Genomic DNA, 17439 nt, shown 5'->3' on the forward strand with positions numbered 1-17439 from the left:
ACGGAACCCCGTCCTGGACCTTTGTTAGAGTGGCAGGCTGGGGGACGGGGCCCAGGGCCAGAGCACCTGACCCGGGCCCAGCAAGGCCCCTGGACCCAGCCGGGGCTCCCAGGCCCAGAGGCGCAGGGGAAGCATCCCCGGGACTGCCGGACCCCATCCCGGGCACCCTGCCACGAAGCAGGACCGAGGATGGAACCTGGGGTGTGGAGGCCACCCTCCCCGGGTCCCTGGACCCACCCCAGCAGGGGGAGGCTCCCCGAGCCCATTGGACCCCATCCAGGGGAGCCTGCCATGCGGCAGACCCAGGGACGGACCCAGGGCTGGGGCAGCATCCTGACCCGTTCAGCTGCCGGCTAAGGACTGCTAGGCGAGAGGGGTCCCAGAGTACCTTGTCCCTAGTAATCCGGAGGAAGGCTACTCCTCTTTCTGGGAACCCGTGGGCACAGAAAGACTCACGAGACCCTAGGACTGGACGCGCCCGACCTCCTGGAGCCCTGGCTGGAATCCGGGAGGCAAATGAGCACTCATCAGGACTTCCAGGGCAGCCCGGCCATCCGCTCACCCCGTTGGAAAGCATTGCATGCAACCAGATGGCCAAGGGAAGAGGTGCGACCAGCTGGCCGGGACCGAAAGGACTCCCATCTGCCTGCCCCGAGCCGAGCCTTCCTGGCAGGCCTCAGCTTCCCGGGGGCTCAGTGATCCCGGCTGGGCCTCAGGCACGGGGAGGCCCGTAGGGGCTCTCAGGGCCCGCATGCCCGAGGGAGGACTGTCTGGGACCCATGGAGCCTGTCCCTGGCACTTTGCCATGTCGCGGGACAAAGGAGGGAGCCCCAGATCCCTGGGAGGTGTTGCCCGGGCAAAGCCCATCTGGTCGCCAGCAGAGAACCACCAGCCTGGGAGGGATGTTCCGGCATAGCCTGCTAATAAAAATCCAGAGGAAAGCTACCCCTTTTTCTGGGAACCCCTGCACACTGAGTGACGGAGGGGATCCAATGCCCGGATGTGTTTGACCTCCTGGAGCTCTGGCTGGGATCGGGAAGGTGAATGATTCCCCATTGGGATTTCCAGGGCATCCCGGCATCTGGTCGCCCCATTGGAAAGCATTGCATGCTACCAGATGGCCGAGGGGAGAGGTGCGACCAGATGGCCGGGACCGAAAGGACTCCCATCTGCCTGCCCTTAGTTGAGCCTTCCCGGTAGGGCTCCCACCTGCCCACGCAGGGCTTGGGGACTCCACTTCCTGGGGGCTCGGAGACCCCGGCTGGGCCCCAGGCACGGGGAGGCCCACTAGAGCTCTCGGGGCCCACAGGCCTAGGGAAGGACTGCCCTGGACCCATGGAGCCCATCCCGGGCGCGTTGCCACTCCACGGGCCGGAGGAGGGAGCCCCGGACACCTGGGCGGTGTTCCCGGGCATAGCTCATCTGGTCTGCTGCACAGAACCGCCAGCCTGGGAGTGGTGTTCCGGCATACCCTGCCTCTACTAATCCGGAGGAAAGCCTCCCCTCTTTATGGGAACCCGTGTGTACCGAGTGATGGAGGGTACCCAGGGCGCGGCCCGCCATCTGGTCACCTCATTGGAATGCATTGCGTGCGACCAAATGGCCGAGGGGAGAGGTGCAACCAGATGGCCGGGACCGAAAGGACTCCCATCTGCCTGCCCTGAGCCGAGCCTTCCCGGTAGGGCTCCTGCCTGCCCTGGCAGGCCTCAGCTTCCCGGGGACTCAGGGATCCCGACTGGGCCTCAGGCACGGGGAGGCCCGTAGGGGCTCTCAGGGCCCGCATGCCCGAGGGAGGACTGTCTGGGACCCATGGAGCCTGTCCCTGGCACTTTGCCATGTCGCGGGCCAAAGGAGGGAGCCCCAGATCCCTGGGAGGTGTTGCCCGGGCAAAGCCCATCTGGTCGCTGGCAGAGAACCACCAGCCCGGGAGGGATGTTCCGGCATAGCCTGCTATTAAAAATCCAGAGGAAAGCTACCCCTTTTTCTGGGAACCCCTGCACACTGAGTGACGGAGGGGATCCAATGCCCGGATGTGTTTGACCTCCTGGAGCTCTGGCTGGGATCGGGGAGGTGAATGAGTCCCCATTGGGATTTCCAGGGCAGCCCGGCATCTGGTCGCCCCATTGGAAAGCATTGCATGCTACCAGATGGCCGAGGGGAGAGGTACGATCAGATGGCCAGGACCGAAAGGACTCCCATCTGCCTGCCCTTAGCTGAGCCTACCCGGTAGGGCTCCCACCTGCCCACGCAGGGATTGGGGACTCCACTTCCTGGGGGCTCGGAGACCCCGGCTGGGCCCCAGGCACGGGGAGGCCCACTAGAGCTCTCGGGGCCCACAGGCCTAGAGAAGGACTGCCCTGGACCCATGGAGCCCACCCCGGGCGCGTTGCCACTCCACGGGCCGGAGGAGGGAGCCCCGGACACCTGGGCGGTGTTCCCGGGCATAGCCCATCTGGTCTGCGGCACAGAACCGCCAGCCTGGGAGTGGTGTTCCGGCATACCCTGCCTCTTCTTATCCAGAGGAAAGCCTCCCCTCTTTCTGGGAACTCGTGTGTACCGAGTGATGGAGGGTGCCCAGGGCGCGGCGCGGCCATCTGGTCACCTCATTGGAAAGCATTGCGTGCGACCAAATGGCCGAGGGGAGAGGTGCAACAAGATGGCCGGGACCGAAAGTACTCCCATCTGCCCGCCCGAGCCTTCACAGTAGGGTTCCCGCATGCCCATGCAGGGCTCGGGGGCTCCGCTTCCCGGGGGCCCAGGGACCCTGGCTGGGCCTCAAGCCCGGGGAACGATCACCGTAGCTCTCGGGCCCGGACGCTTGGGGGAGGATGGCCCAGGAACCATGGAGCACATCATGGGCACTTGGTCACATCGTAGGCCGGAGGAGGGAGCCCCGGACGCCTAGGGAGGTGTTGTTCGGGCATAGCCCATTTGGTCCCCAGTAGAGAACCGCCAGCCCGGGAGGTAAGACCCGGCATACCCTACCCCTCTTTCTGTAAACCCGTGCGCAGCGCGTGACTCAGGGGACCCTAGGTGCAAACGTGCTTGACCTCCTGGAGCCCTGGCTGGGATCGGGGAGGCAAATGAGCCCTCATCAGGATCTCCAGGCCGGCCCGGCCATCCGTTCGTCCGATTGGAATGCATTGCGTGCGACCAGATGGCCGAGGGGAGAGGTGCGACCAGATGGCCGGGACCAAAAGGTCTCCCATCTGCCCACCCCAAGCCTTCGTGGTAGGCTTCCTGCCTGCCCACGCAGGGCTCAGGGGCTCTGCTTCTTGGGGGTTCGGGGACCCCGGCTGGGCCTCAGGCATGGGGAGGACCATCGGAGCTCTCGGGCCTGGACACCCGGGGGAGGACTGCCCCAGAACCATGGAGCCTGTCCTGGGCCCTTTGCCATGCCGTGGGCTGGAGGATAATAATGATAATTACGTACTTGTATAGCGCACGACTACCCGGAGGCATCACGGCGCTTGTACGAATACCGCTGAGGAGCCCTTCCTGGCCTTTCCTTGTGAGGTGCCCACTCCTGGGCACCCCCAAGGTGAAGCCAGGCAGCCTAGCGTTGTTGGGGTCGTTGTGGAGATTAAGCAAGCTATTGCCCAGAGTTGCAGAGTGGGACTCAAGATTAGAATAGGCACGAGGCGAGAAATATCAGGTCCGAGGAAATTGAGCCAAAGACCAGCTGAGGCGGGAATTGAACACTGGTTCTGGGCCAGACTTCTGCATCAGGGTCTGCCGCTCTAACCATTGAGCCACACTTCTCCCAGACGCCTAGGGAGGTGTTGTCCGGGCATAGCCCATCTGGTCCCCGGCAGAGAACCGCCAGCCCGGGAGGCGTGTCCCAGCACACCCAGCCCCTAGTGTTCCGGAGGAATGCTACCCCTCTTTCTGGGAACCCTTGCGCACCGCGAGGCTCAGGGGACCCTAGGCGCGAACGTGCCTGACCTCCTGGAATCCTGGCTGGGATACGGAAGGCAAATGAGCCCTCATTGGGACTTCCAGGCCGGCCAGGCCATCTGGTCACCCAATTGGAAAGCATTGCGTGCGACCAGATGGCCGAGGTGCGACCAGATGGCCAGGACCGAAAGGACTCCCATCTGCCCACCTGGAGCCTTCGCGATAGGGTTCCCGCCTGCCCTTGCAGGGCTCGGGGGCTGCAGGGCTCGGGGGCTGCAGGGCTCGGGGACTGCAGGGCTCGGGGGCTGCAGGGCTTCGGGGCTGTAGGGCTCAGGGAGGGGCTTGGAGACCCCACAATGGGTGTCAGACATGGGTAGACCCGCAGGCGTTCCTGGGGCCCAGACGCCCATGGGATGACTGCCGGGGGCACATGGAGCCTTGCCGGTCTCCAGGGCACTGCACCAGGGACCCATGTCCCGGGCAGATGGACACTTGGCAGGCCGCAGGACGGGGGCTCCCAAACCCCAAGCCCTGACTGAAACCCAGGCCCGGCGCCGGTCCCTGCTTCTCAACCCAGCCAGGCCAGTAAGATCGGAGAGCCTGTCCAGGCACAAGGGACCCCTGTCCCAGGCACACGGATCCTCAGGACGTGCACTCATTTTCCACACATTTTTTCCGAAATTCGGCGTAGTGGCACTACGCCAACTGCGCCCAGTCCTACATATAAGTTAGAGTAATATTGTTGGAATTGGTCTGCCATATCCGCATCTGCCGTCATGGTACCCACATCTGCGGTCGTAAGCCCCAGCACAACCGACTTATCCCTACGCTGCTTGAGGAGTTTAGCAAGCACTGCCCCCGGGCGTTCCCCCTCTCCGTATACTCGGGCAGCAGCGTACTTGCCCAAGTGTTTAACCTCAGTGTCGGCCGCTTCTTGATACGCTTCTAGGGTCAGTTTTACCTCTTGTGTGATTGTCTCATTGGACATAGCCTGCTGAGCCTTTTCTAGGGACATAATTTTCTGTTCTAGATCATCGAGACTTTTGCGGAACGACCTAAGTACTCCTGCATATTTAGGCATAACCACGGCTCTTATAAACACCTTAAACATTTCCCACACAGTCTGAAAGCTATCCAACGACCCCACGTTCTTTTCAAAGAATATTTCAATAGCTTCGGCCACTTCTGCTGTAGAAGTGGGACTCAGCCAAGCATACCAGTGCTAGGGGTTCGCTCTTCTCTGCACGCAAGTCCTCAGGCAAGTAAATAGAAGTTGGCATGGAAGCTGAAAGGTTAAAGGAAAGATTTATTAAACCTCATGAGGTGGAACTACATTCACACAACAACCTTCGGTAGTGTATGAAGTAGCACAGGAGTAGAAGAACCATGGGTCTTTTATACCCACTTAGGGGCTCAAAAGAGGGCGGTACAAGCACACATAGGAGAATTACATACATAGATGGTCATACAGAAATGCACAGTCAACAGTAAAGGAGGAGCTAGCAGTTGCTGACTCCGGTAGAAACAACCTAACAGTTAAAGACTAAAACAGATGTATGGACAGTTACAGATTCCTCTGCGCATGTGCAGAGTAGCATAGTCTAGCCAGTCCTTTAAACAGAGCACAAGGGTAAACAACAGTGAAGAAGGAAACTGCAAGTGGTGAGCATATGGCAAACAAAATGGCTGCCAGGAACAAGATGGCTTCAGCTAAATGCTAACAATGATCGCAGTTAATTTTCCACAGAAAACCCTTTTAGCATTAGCTGAAGACATTTATGATCTAGGATAGTCCTTGTATACATCTTGTACATTAATTTGCATCATATTACTAATTTCCTTATCTAATATTTTCCGGGCGTTCGTTTCTGCAACATTACGTTTATCGGGTATACAGGCAGTAATACAGGTGGAGCAAAGCATTGGACCACATTGTATACAGAAGCAGCATGTCAATAAAATTATAAATATTACACACAGGACAGTCAATAACTTCCAGCCCCAGGTAGGAAGTAGCGTCAAGAACCAACTGGCGAAAGTCCATGTGCCAGTATCTGGATGGATTTCAGCAGCAATTTTGTGCAGTTTGGAGATCACATCAAAAACTGAAGGAGAATGATATGAAATGTAAACACAACAACTACTTCCGATGATGCGACATGCACCACCTCAATCAGCCAAGATTACATCGAGGACCATACGATTTTAAAGCGCCACAATCCTTGTAATTTGTAGTTCCTCTGTAATGTTCCCAAGTGCCATGACTGTCTGGTTGGTAACAGCTTCTACAAACACAAGTCAACCGTCTGATTTTTCTGCTGTTTAGAGCAGCACCGACAAAGAAGAACAGTCCCAAATTGAGATCGACATATTGCTGTAATGCAGTATCAGTTTGGTCCACCTCCTCATTGGCTATTGTCCTTCTATATCTGTTCTTAGAGATATCATTATACAATCAATAGTCTTTGTGATATGACGCTGGTGGCAAAAACACAGGAGGTAACAAAAAGGACACGTAGCATACTCCGGACCATCCAACAGGTGGATGGTAGTATCCCTTGTTACCGCAGACAAAGTAGGTGTTATGTGAGGACATGAAACTACTATTGTTGACACCTTCAATAGTCAAAACCAGAGTACATTCACTTCTTCCTACTGGGATTCTCCCATCACTGCTTATACACAAGTCTGCTCGGGCTCTAGTAAAAGAGATTACAAATGGTCCATTTTGGTAGCTCGCATATTTGGGAAAACATAGGGCGTAGAAACATTTCCAGGTCGGTACTCCTCCGACTCCCATTCAGTTCCTTTAGCTTGTGGATTGCCATCTTCATCTGGGAAACACACTTTATTGAGATGACTAGCAGCCCATCCCGACGTTGTCCGGGGGCAATGAGGCTTCCAGGTAGCAGGAACTCCCTTACCTCGCGTCATCCTACTGTGTGCTTGTCGGCTCATAGAAGGCACGAACAGAAGGCCAACTATTGGTTCCTCACTCTCTCTGACACCACGTTAGGAGTTACCAATCCCCAATGAGGCTGCATCCTCCACTCTGGCCTGCAGCAGACGGCGACTTGGAGTATTAATAAACGTGCACCACACACGACAAACTGCCCTCGAATATGTGTACTCAGTTATTTATGGTCTCTGCTGTCGGGTTTGTGTAGCTCGGTCAAAATAGCCTTTTTACACGAGGGGCGTCGCTTACCTCGCGTCTTCCTCGGGGGCCGTCTCAGCCCCACGGCCCCACTGTTGCCGCCGCTCTCTTCCGCGCTCCTCCCGCTGAACGCCACGTTACTTTTCCTCCCCGAATTTTTTTTTAGCCCCCCCCCGAAATTTGGCTCTAGTTGCGCCTCTGGATGGGAGCCTTTGAACCATCGACAGAAAGCAATGTGCACAGCATAACTGTCCCAAAAAATGAAAAATACCACGAACTGTAAATTATTACGCAGACAGAGCCCATGTTTTCACCTGGCGCACGTGAGTATTTCGGTCATTTTGTTAAAAGTTGTATTATGGGGGTTGTAGTTCCCGTTTTACATTAGGACATGCAAAACCACAACTATAAGAAAGCCAGGAAACAAACAGAAATGGTAATCTACTCACACCTGCCATGATACGGTACTGACACAACCACCAGAGTGGCATTTATGTACGCACGAGGTCACCGCTACTCCAGAGACAAACTATAACTTTTTTCCACCTTGTAAGAAAGGCAGCGTGACTGCTTTACGTTAGCACTTCCTCTGTTTGGAAGGTTGGAAAGTTGCTCTTTCTTGCAAACATGTTTTCAAGGGAGCAACAGAACATCATGCTCCGAGCCCTGACTGCAGCCCATGGGCTGTCATGGAAGACGTAAATAATAACCCACCCCAGTCCTGCCAAGTATCACGCAACAGGTGTGACACTCACGCATTTCAGTGTGGTGATCCGCATCACCGCACTGAAATGCATTGTCGCGCATTTTGCCACTGGCCAGCGCCCGCCACCAGCGGCACCTGTGCACCAGCTCTAGTGCTCAGAGAGACGTGCTGCCAGCAGCTTGCTTGCTGGGCTGCGTTAAATAAATAGTTAAAGATCCTTCTGCGCTGAGCTCTGGAGAACGCTATAAAGTAACAAATCTTCCCAACCTGTGTGTGCGCCTGGCTGGCGCCGCTTTCCTTTGACTCACACTGCTGCAAATTACCGACAGGGGTGGGGGGGAGGCGGGTCCTGCCCTCTCAGTCCACGATGCTACTGGTTGTCAGTCATTATGGCCTACCAGGGCGCCCGGGTTTATTAAATCTGGATGTGTCCCCCAGTGCCCTCACGCATGAGGAAGAGAAAGTGAGGCAGAACGGCGGGAGATTCAATCTGAATAAGTCGAATCCTCCTCGCCGAGTGTAAGAGCGACTGACCGACCGGACCCAGTGAAAAAGTGAATTAATTTTACTGACCGCCGACACAGGACAGTGAGTGACTCTCGTTATGGCCGCCCGCCGTGCAAGAGGCATCGGTGATCATGGGTGGCGCAAATTACTGCGGCCAAGCGGGAACGAGTGAGTCAGCAGCCTGCAGTGTCTGGGGGGAGAAGAAGATGAAGACTGCAAGTGCGGCTGCAGAGTGCATCATGCAGCAGTACAGTCACAGTGCTGCAGCGCTGTGCGGCAGGTCCCCGAGTCTCTGAACTCGTCTAGTAAGTGTTTTATTATACTACGATGAGTCATCTGAAAAAAATGATTTAACACACAATAGCATCTGCAGGGCTGATCTGTCTCATAATCCTTCCTGAGTCAGCGAGCCTCCTGGTTTATCTGCAGTCTGATCACTGTGATTTATCACAGTAAATGCAGGCAGGCCGCAGGGCTGCTCTGTCTGACTCACATCATTGATCTTAGGGCAGTAGTAAGGTATTATATTAAAGGCCGGGTCACTGTGTGCCAGTTTTACCAGGCAGGGCTCTCTCTGCTCTGGGCACTGGGTGTAAAGTGTGTGCGGGCGTAAGTGATTATTTGTGGGTCAGGGTGTGGCTGCCCTTAAAGAACATTCTGCCCTGATTTACATGCGTTCCTCAGGTTGGCCCCGGGGTGACTATAACCAGCCTGCACCTCCTGTGGTTCGCATCTGTGGAACTAAAATTAAATAAAAAATCTGGGGGTGGAAATGGAGCTCATCAGATATCCCACGTGGACACTTGGAGGGCGGGGGAGGGGGTAGCGTGATTCCTCAGAGGCCCCCTCCCTGTTTTTGCTCATGTTCAGAGTTAGCATCCGCAGGCAGGGCTGCTCTGTCATCCTTCCTGACTCAGTACGTGACAGTTTTACCAGGCAGGGCAGGGTTCTCTCTGCGTCTGCACTGGGGCCCGGTGCGGGGGAGGAGTGGGGGGTGTGGGAGGTGGGTGGGTAGGTAGGTTAGCGTCATTCCTCAGAGTCCCTGGGCCTCATTTATGAGGCCTTGCGTCAGTTTTGTGCTTCTGATTGAATATGCTACTTACCAGTATGCATCTGTTCTTGGCATGTAGGGCTGCTGACATTCATATCTATAGCATAGATCGCCGCCTAGTGTTGGGTCCGGATGATTGCACATTGTTGTCCTGGAAGAGTCTTCGAAGTATCACGAGATAGGTGGCTCCTCCCCTGGACTACAGTGCGCATGGGCATCAACTCCATCCCCAGATTGTTTTTAGCCATTGTGGCGAAGATGGAGTGTAACAGTGTGAGCGATGACCATGCTAAGAGTAAGTGTAAATTCTGCAGCCGCTACAAGCGCCGGGGAGGAGGGCGGGCGATATGAATGTCAGCAGCCCTACATGCCAAGAACAGATCCATACTGGTAAGTAGCATATTCAGTTCGAGGCATGTGGGCTGCTGAATTCATATCTATAGCATAGAATAAACAGCAGTCCCTCCATTAACGGCGGCGGCCTGTGCCAGCTGCAGACTTTTGAAAAAGTGTCTTAAGAACAGCCTGCCCTACAGCTGCTTGCTGCTTGGAGTGCACATCTACACAGTAGTGTTTAGTAAATGTGTGTGGTGTAGACCATGTGGCTGCTCTACAAATATCTTCCAAAGGGATATTACCAAGGAAAGCTATGGAGGCCCCCAACTTGCGGGTGGAGTGGGCTCTGGGGGGGACCGTTAAAGTGCGCTTAGCCTTGTGATAGCAAATCTGAATACACTTAACGATCCACCTGGCTATACCTGCTTTGGAAATGGGGTTGCCTTTGTGCTGGGCTGAAAAGGCAACAAAGAGTTGTTGTGTCTTCCTAAATTCTTTGGTCCTATCGATGTAGTACATCAAAGCTCGTTTGACATCAAGAGTGTGGAGCATTCTTTCGGCTACTGTCTCTGGGTTTTGAAAGAACGCGGGCAGTTCAATGGTCTGATTGACATGGAACTGCGAAACCACTTTAGGAAGAAATTCAGGGTTAGTGCGCAGCACCACCCTGTTGGAGTGAATTTGAATGAATGGCTCTTGTACAGTGAGCGCCTGTAGCTCACTAACACGTCGTAGAGACGTAATGGCATTGAGAAAAGCCACTTTCCACGTTAAGAACTGAATCTCACATGAATGTAGAGGCTCAAAAGGTGGGCCCATCAACCTGGTGAGGACCACATTGAGGTTCCATACAGGAGCTGGTGGGGTCCTGGGAGGGATGACCCGCTTCAGTCCTTCTAGGAAAGCTTTAATGGCAGGCACTCTGAAAACGGAGAGATGCTGCCTGTTTTGGAGATAAGCCGCTATGGCAGATAAGTGTATCCTGATGGAAGCGTATGCTAGATTGCATTTGTAAAGATGTAACAAATAACAGATGATGTTGGGAGTGGATGCATCTAGCGGGTTGATGTTGTGTTCAGTACAGTAAATGACAAATCGCTTCCATTTTGCTGCATAGCAAGCTCTGGTGGTGGGCTTTCTTGCCTCCCGTATGATATCCATGCATTCAGGAGGCAAGTCAAGGTAGCCAAACTCTAAGACTTCAGGAGCCAGATCGCCAGGTTGAGCTGTTGCGGATCTGGATGCTGAATGTCGCCACGGTTCTGCGTCAAAAGCCTTGGTGTGAGGTGCAGCCTTTGATGCGGTACCACGGATAGTTCTAGAAACGTGGTGTACCATGGTTGGCGTGCCCACGTTGGAGCAACTAGGATGAGTGTCATTGAGTGTTGCTTTAGCTTTCGTGCCACCAGAGGTATGAGAGGTGCTGGGGGAAAAGCGTACGCAAATCTGCCTGAACAGTTCATCCATATCGCATTGCCCTGCGACTGTGGGTGAGGAAACCTGGCGGCAAAGCTTTGGCATTTTGCGTTTTCCCTTGTGGGAAACAGGTCTATCTCCGGATGACCCCACTGCTGGAAGTACGTGCGGAGTACTGATGGGTGTATCTCCCACTCGTGCATTTGGTGGCTGTATCTGCTGAGCAGATCCGCCATCTGATTGTCCTTGCCCGGGAGGTGTTCCGCCATGAGGAAGATGTTCCTCTGAATGGCCCACTTCCACATGCTCTGAGCCAGATGAGACAACTGTGGAGAGTGTGTTCTTCCCTGCTTTTGAATGTAGTACATGGCCGTCATGTTGTCCGTCCGGATCAACACGACTTTGTAGCACAGATGTACTTTGAATGACTTCAATGCCATGAAGATTGCCATCAGTTCTAGGTAGTTGATGTGCATCTTCTTTTGCTGCGTTGTCCATAGTCCCTGCACCGTGTAGTGGAGTATATGAGCTCCCCATCCCTGGAGAGATGCGTCCGTCGTCAGGATAATCTGCGGCACAGGCTCTTGGAACGGTCGGCCCTTGCAAAGGCTGTGTGGATTCCACCAATGCAGAGAGTTGTATGCCCGACCGGTCACCAACACTAGGTCGTTCAACTGTCCTTGAGCCTGAGTCCACTGATGAGCCAAGCATTCTTGGAGCGGACGCATATGTAGCCTCGTGTGCGGGACTATGAAGATGCAGGAGGCCATCATGCCTATCAACTGCATGAACACTCTTGCTGGGAGCGAGTGTTGCGGTCTGAACTTTTGGATCAGTGACTGAATGCTGTCGATCCTCACAGGATTTGGCTGAGCCGTGGCTGCCAGAGTATTTATAGTCGCGCCCAGGTACTGCCGCACATGGGCTGGCTGAAGGTGCGACTTCGGGTAATTTAGTGAGAATCCCAGATCGTGAAGAAGGTGAATGGTGTGGGACATGTTGGCGGCGCACTGCTGGGCCAACTTTGCTTGGACAAGCCAGTCGTCCAGATAAGGGTAAACGTGAACGTTCTGCCTCCTGAGGTGCGCCGCCACCGTCGCCAGGCATTTCGTGAACACCCTGGGCGCTGTGGTCACCCCGAAAGGGAGGACCTTGAACTGATAATGCCGACCCTGAATGGTGAACCTGAGGTATTTTCTGTGTGATGGATGCAGTGGAATGTGAAAATATGCATCCTTGAGATCCAAGGTTGCCAGGAAGTCTCCCTGATTGAGCAACGGAAGAACCTGCTGCAGCGTGAGCATATGAAAGTGTTCTGATAGAATGTACCGATTCAGGGGTCTGAGGTCCAGTATGGGTCTGAGGGACCCGTCCTTCTTTGGGATTAAGAAGTACAGGGAGTACACTCCCGTGCCTTCTTCCTCCACCGGCACGAGCTCGATTGCCATTTTTTTGCAGCATGACGAGTACCTCCTGCTGCAATAAGTGCAAATGCTCTGTGAACATAGGACGGTGTTTTGGTGGCATGTTGGGTGGAGTGGATGTTAACTCCAGTTAATAACCGAACTGGATAAGTTTCCTGACCCACCTGTCTGTGGGGATGGATTTCCAGACTGGCAGGAACTGCTGGAGTCTCCCCCCGACAGGTGTAGTATGGTCGGGGGGCAGTGACAGGGCATCACTGTTTGTTGGTGGCGGAGGAGCGGGAGTTGTTTTTTCCGCGACCTCTGCCCTTGGTGCTGTTGCCCCGATAGCTGCCTCTACTCTGCTTGGTATAAGAGGACTGCGCCCCACCTTTATTGTATTGCGTTTGCTGGGACATCTGGCCTCTGGAAACACCTCTATTGCCTGAGCGACGAAAAGTACTGCCCCGAAACTGCTGGGACTGTAGAGCCCCCATGGACTTCGCAGTCTCGGTATCCTTCTTTATTTTTTCTAAGGTGGTATCCACCTCTGGACCAAATAACCTATTTGGGTTTACTGGCTGATTGAGGATGGTGGTTTGTATCTCCGGCTTGAAACCGGAGATTCTGAGCCAGGCCTGACGTCTTAACATGACACTGGTGTTAATGGCTCTGGCCGCGGTGTCCGCCACGTCCAGGGCATATTTAATAGAAGCGTTGGAGATAAGCTTCCCTTCCTGAATAAGCATCTCAGCTGCCTCTTTATACTGGTCTGGAAGATGTTGCAACAGGGTCTCTAGCGTGTCATAGTGCGCCCTGTCATATCTGGCTAGGAGTGCTTGAGTGTTTGAAATACGCCAGATATTGGCCGCTTGAGCCGCCACCCTCTTCCCTGATGCCTCCAGCACTTTAGATTCCTTGTCAGGGGGAGGAGCATCACCAGTGGTCTGGGAGTTCGCCCTCTTCCGGGCATTAGAAACTACCAGAGAGTCCAATGGCAACTGGCCCTTGATGTAGGTAAGGTCGCCAGGTGCCGGCTTTTATTTCTTTTCAATCCTAGGGTTGATCACCCTGGCCCGTGTGGGTTCCTTAAAAATGTCTGCAGCATGTTTCAGAACCCCTTTCAGCATGGGGAGAGTTTTGACAGTCTTCTCTGCTGTTGAAAAGGTATCAAAGAGGAAGTCCACTTCGATAGGGTCAGCGTGGAGCTCCACGTCGTGGTTTTTAGCCGCCCTCTCAATTAGAGCATTAAATGCAGCTGAATCCTCAGTAGGAGTGTCCGTAGCCGGGCCCGTAGGCGAGGCCGTGGATCTGGGTGGAAGGTCTTGGGTTAGGCCATCTGGCGATCCCTCGACCTGAGCCGTAGTGATTGTGTGATCAGGGCTTAGCTCCTCACTTGAGCTATCTTCCGTGGCCCCATAGGCCTCATTGTCGTCTCCTACCTCGTCGACGACTTCTTCTGCATCGACCACCTCGACGTCCGCGTCGTATTCGTAGTCGATCTCCGCTGGAGGGGAAATCTGCATATGAACTTCTTGTTCGTCTGCTTCTTCTCTGTCGAAGATATCCACCGGTGCCGGGGCCGACTGCCGGGCCTCCTGACGCGCCACGCGCCGAAGTCGAATCGTTTTCTTCGATCGAAACCTGGAACAAGCCATACAGTTGGCTTCATCGTGGTCCGGCGACAGGCACTTGTTGCACACCGGGTGGACGTCGATGTGGGGGTACTTAGATCCACACACAGGACATTTCTTGAACGGACTCCGTTCCATGATGTGTCGTTGAAAGACTTGCTGCGTCGACTGGGCCTCGAGCACCGAAGAGCCACGCGACTCCTCTGGACGTCCGACTCGGGAACTGGGCCGGAACAGGGCTGGGCACCGAACGCAAACAATACCGACGGTATAAGCAAAGGCCTTCAGGCCTAAAGAAAAGTCTATATTGATTCCGAACTGGAGATGTCGAATATACATCCGAACCCAATGGCGGAAAAAAACAATCTGGGGATGGAGTCGATGCCCATGCGCACTGTAGTCCATGGGAGGAGCCACCTATCTCGTGATACTTCAAAGACTCTTCCAGGACAACAATGTGCAATCATCCGGACCCAACACTAGGCGGCGATCTATGCTATAGATATGAATTCAGCAGCCCACATGCCTCGAACGCGTCACTTTTTGTGACGCATCGGCGGCGTAAAACATGCCTCCTGTTGCGCACTATTTACAAAGTGACGCATCTAAGCAGATGCGTCACTTTGTAAACCCCTGCGCTACATTATACCTGTGTCAGGTATAATGTATGCAGAGGGGGCATTCCCCCGCAAAAAGCCTCGTAATAGTGACGCAGTGAAATCTATGAGATTTCACGGCGTCACTTTAAGGACGCTGTTGCGTAAAAATCTTGCGCCTGCCTCACAGCAGGCGTAAGACTGACGAAAGCCCTTTCACATGGGGCTTTCCCCATGTGAAAGGACGCATTGCTGGAGTTGCGTCACTTTTGTGACACACCCCAGCAATGCGTGACTTTTGCGCTTACAGATACGTCAGAAATACTGACGTATCTGTAACTCCTTGTGACATGATGCTTCATACTGTAAATATGACGAATCATTGGTGTCGCAAGGAGGACGCAGTGAAAAGTGACACATCGCTGTTTTCACGCAGCGATGCGTCACTTTTCATAAATGAGGCCCCCTGTCCGGAACAGAACTTACTTGCCGCCGCAGCACGCACAGTAGATCATCTCTGAATAAATTATTTCAGTTACATACAATCGATATTGTTTAAAATCTGCAGGCAGAGCAGCTCTGTCTTATCCACCCTTCTGAGTAAGCCTGGTTTATCTGCAAGTGCAGATCTGATTTAATCACAGTAAATCTGTAGGCCCGGCCGCAAGGCTGCTCTGTCTCCTCATCCTTATCATGGGCGCCCCTGACTAACTTTTATCTTCACAGATTGGGGGTCAGTGCATGTGTTCTCTCGGCACTTGGGGGGAAGTGGGGGGGGGAGGGGGGTCCGTTACAACTAAGGTTAGTGTCCGTCCATTTCTGGTGCTCCGAAGCAATTTCAAGTTCTTGCAGTTTCTTGTTGCTCAAATGGCTGTAATTTCTGAATTTAAAAGTTTCCCTAGTCTTCATTGCATGATTTTTGCTCGCAGAAAAGTGTCACTCCTAGTCGTTAGAATGTCACTCATAATTTCACTGACATTTTAAAAATGTCACACATGGCTATCTGAAACCTTGGCAGCTATGTAACCCCCGCATTCCTCCCATCGGCGATGTATTTGGTGAGCTGTTTGCCGTGGAATATGTGACGTTACTCCGCATGAAATCACTCCGCATACCGTCACAACGCAATTTTATGTCCGCAGATACCATGACCGCTTGTTTTTATATCGATGTTAAGATAACGAAAAATGCATATAAACATGCAAAAAGTACTTTTACAACGCATTTTTTTCATCGTTTGCTTTTTCCACGAAATAAAAAGTAAAATAAATGCTTTTCTTTCAATTTTTTCACGTATCTTCTGGCACGGGATGATGGCAAAAACAGGGGTATTGGGTGGTTAATTATTTTAAAAAATACTTGCGTACTTGTACGGGATGATTGGAAATACGGCGCTTTTGGGTGGGTAAGTAATATCGTGATTGTGCGCCTCCCTTTGGTATGAGGGACGCGGTGTGAGACGTGGAGAAGTGGCTTTCCGTGCCCTGTTGCCTGGGTGGGGGGCTGGCATCCCACCACCCAGGGATGCAGAAGAGCGGGAACACGTCGCTGAAGAGACTGCAGTGCTGTGCTTTTCCCATCTGATATTTGTATCCCCGGAGTGAGTTGAGTCCGCCCTGGACGCCTGTCCCTCATAGGCGTGCTCTGCTACTTCTCAGCCTACAAGTGCTCGCAGCCCCTTGTGCTCTGCGCCACAGGTCAGGTTGCAGGGACATACTCCTGCTAATGTTTCCTGTTTGGCACCAGATATCAGTTTTACGGTCCTCTGCCTTCGGCCAGAGCTGGGAGGGCACTCTGATTTCACATGGAGCCCGGCCTGAAAGACTTGTTTTAAAATCATATTACTACTATTATCTATTATTATTAATACTATTATCACTTTACTATTTTACCCTGGCAGCGTGTGACGTTTGTGGACTGAAGTAAAAGTATGCGGAGTGAAAGTATTTGCGTGATGAAATTATACGGACTGAAAGTATTTGCGGGATGAAAGAATGCGGAGTGAAAGTATGCATGGGTAAAGTATTCGTGATAATGAATTAGTTGTGAAGGAGTTTTTACCGTTTGCCGTGGCACCAAACGCTCAGTTTCACGTCCAAGCAGGAACTAACACGAATATGACAGTGGACGCCTACCGTAAAACTTTCCATCCAGTCAGGGGATCCAAGTCAGAGAGTACATCCATTGTAAAGCGCCGAGGGGGGTCAGCAAGCAGCGCCCAGCGCCCAGAGGAAACACAAAACAACAGCAACGGTAGTATCCTCCTCGCGCTCCTGATGATGTCAGCACGTTAGCGCACACGGCCGGCGCTACTTCCAAGGGACTACTTTTTTTTGGAAAGGTATATTTTTTAAACAACGTATATTTTTGGGGGGTATATAGCCTATGTCACTCTGCAGACCCTGCCAATTCCAATGATGTATTGGGTGTTTGGATTGGCGCTGTGGTTCCCGAGTTTACCCGCCTCAAAGGTTCCCAGTTCTTACTTTATAATAGTAGTATAGATAATTTATTCTTCCTACAGCCATACTGGTAATGTTAGCATTTTGAGAAGCGATTAGAAGGGTAAACCAGGCTTGACAAGAACCCATATGGGAGAAGGGAAGAGGAATGAAAGGTGTTCCTCCCTTCTTCTGGTGAGCAGGTATCATCCCACACACCCAACAGTTTATATATGTGCTAATGCTGTTTTTTTATAGCAATGGTTTTAAGTAACTGTGCTAAACTAATAAAAAC

The 17439-nt window shown here is 53.2% G+C and overlaps 1 protein-coding gene across 2 annotated transcripts in view; it reads left to right on the plus strand.

Moving 5' to 3' along the window:
- LOC144791753 (cytochrome P450 2J6-like) overlaps positions 1–17439 on the plus strand; it is a 323619-nt gene that overhangs the window by 209015 nt on the left and 97165 nt on the right. The gene's annotated exons all lie outside the window — the stretch shown is intronic.

Source organism: Lissotriton helveticus, chromosome 11 (genome assembly GCF_964261635.1).
Source record: "Lissotriton helveticus chromosome 11, aLisHel1.1, whole genome shotgun sequence".
NCBI classification, from domain to species: Eukaryota; Metazoa; Chordata; class Amphibia; order Caudata; family Salamandridae; genus Lissotriton; species Lissotriton helveticus.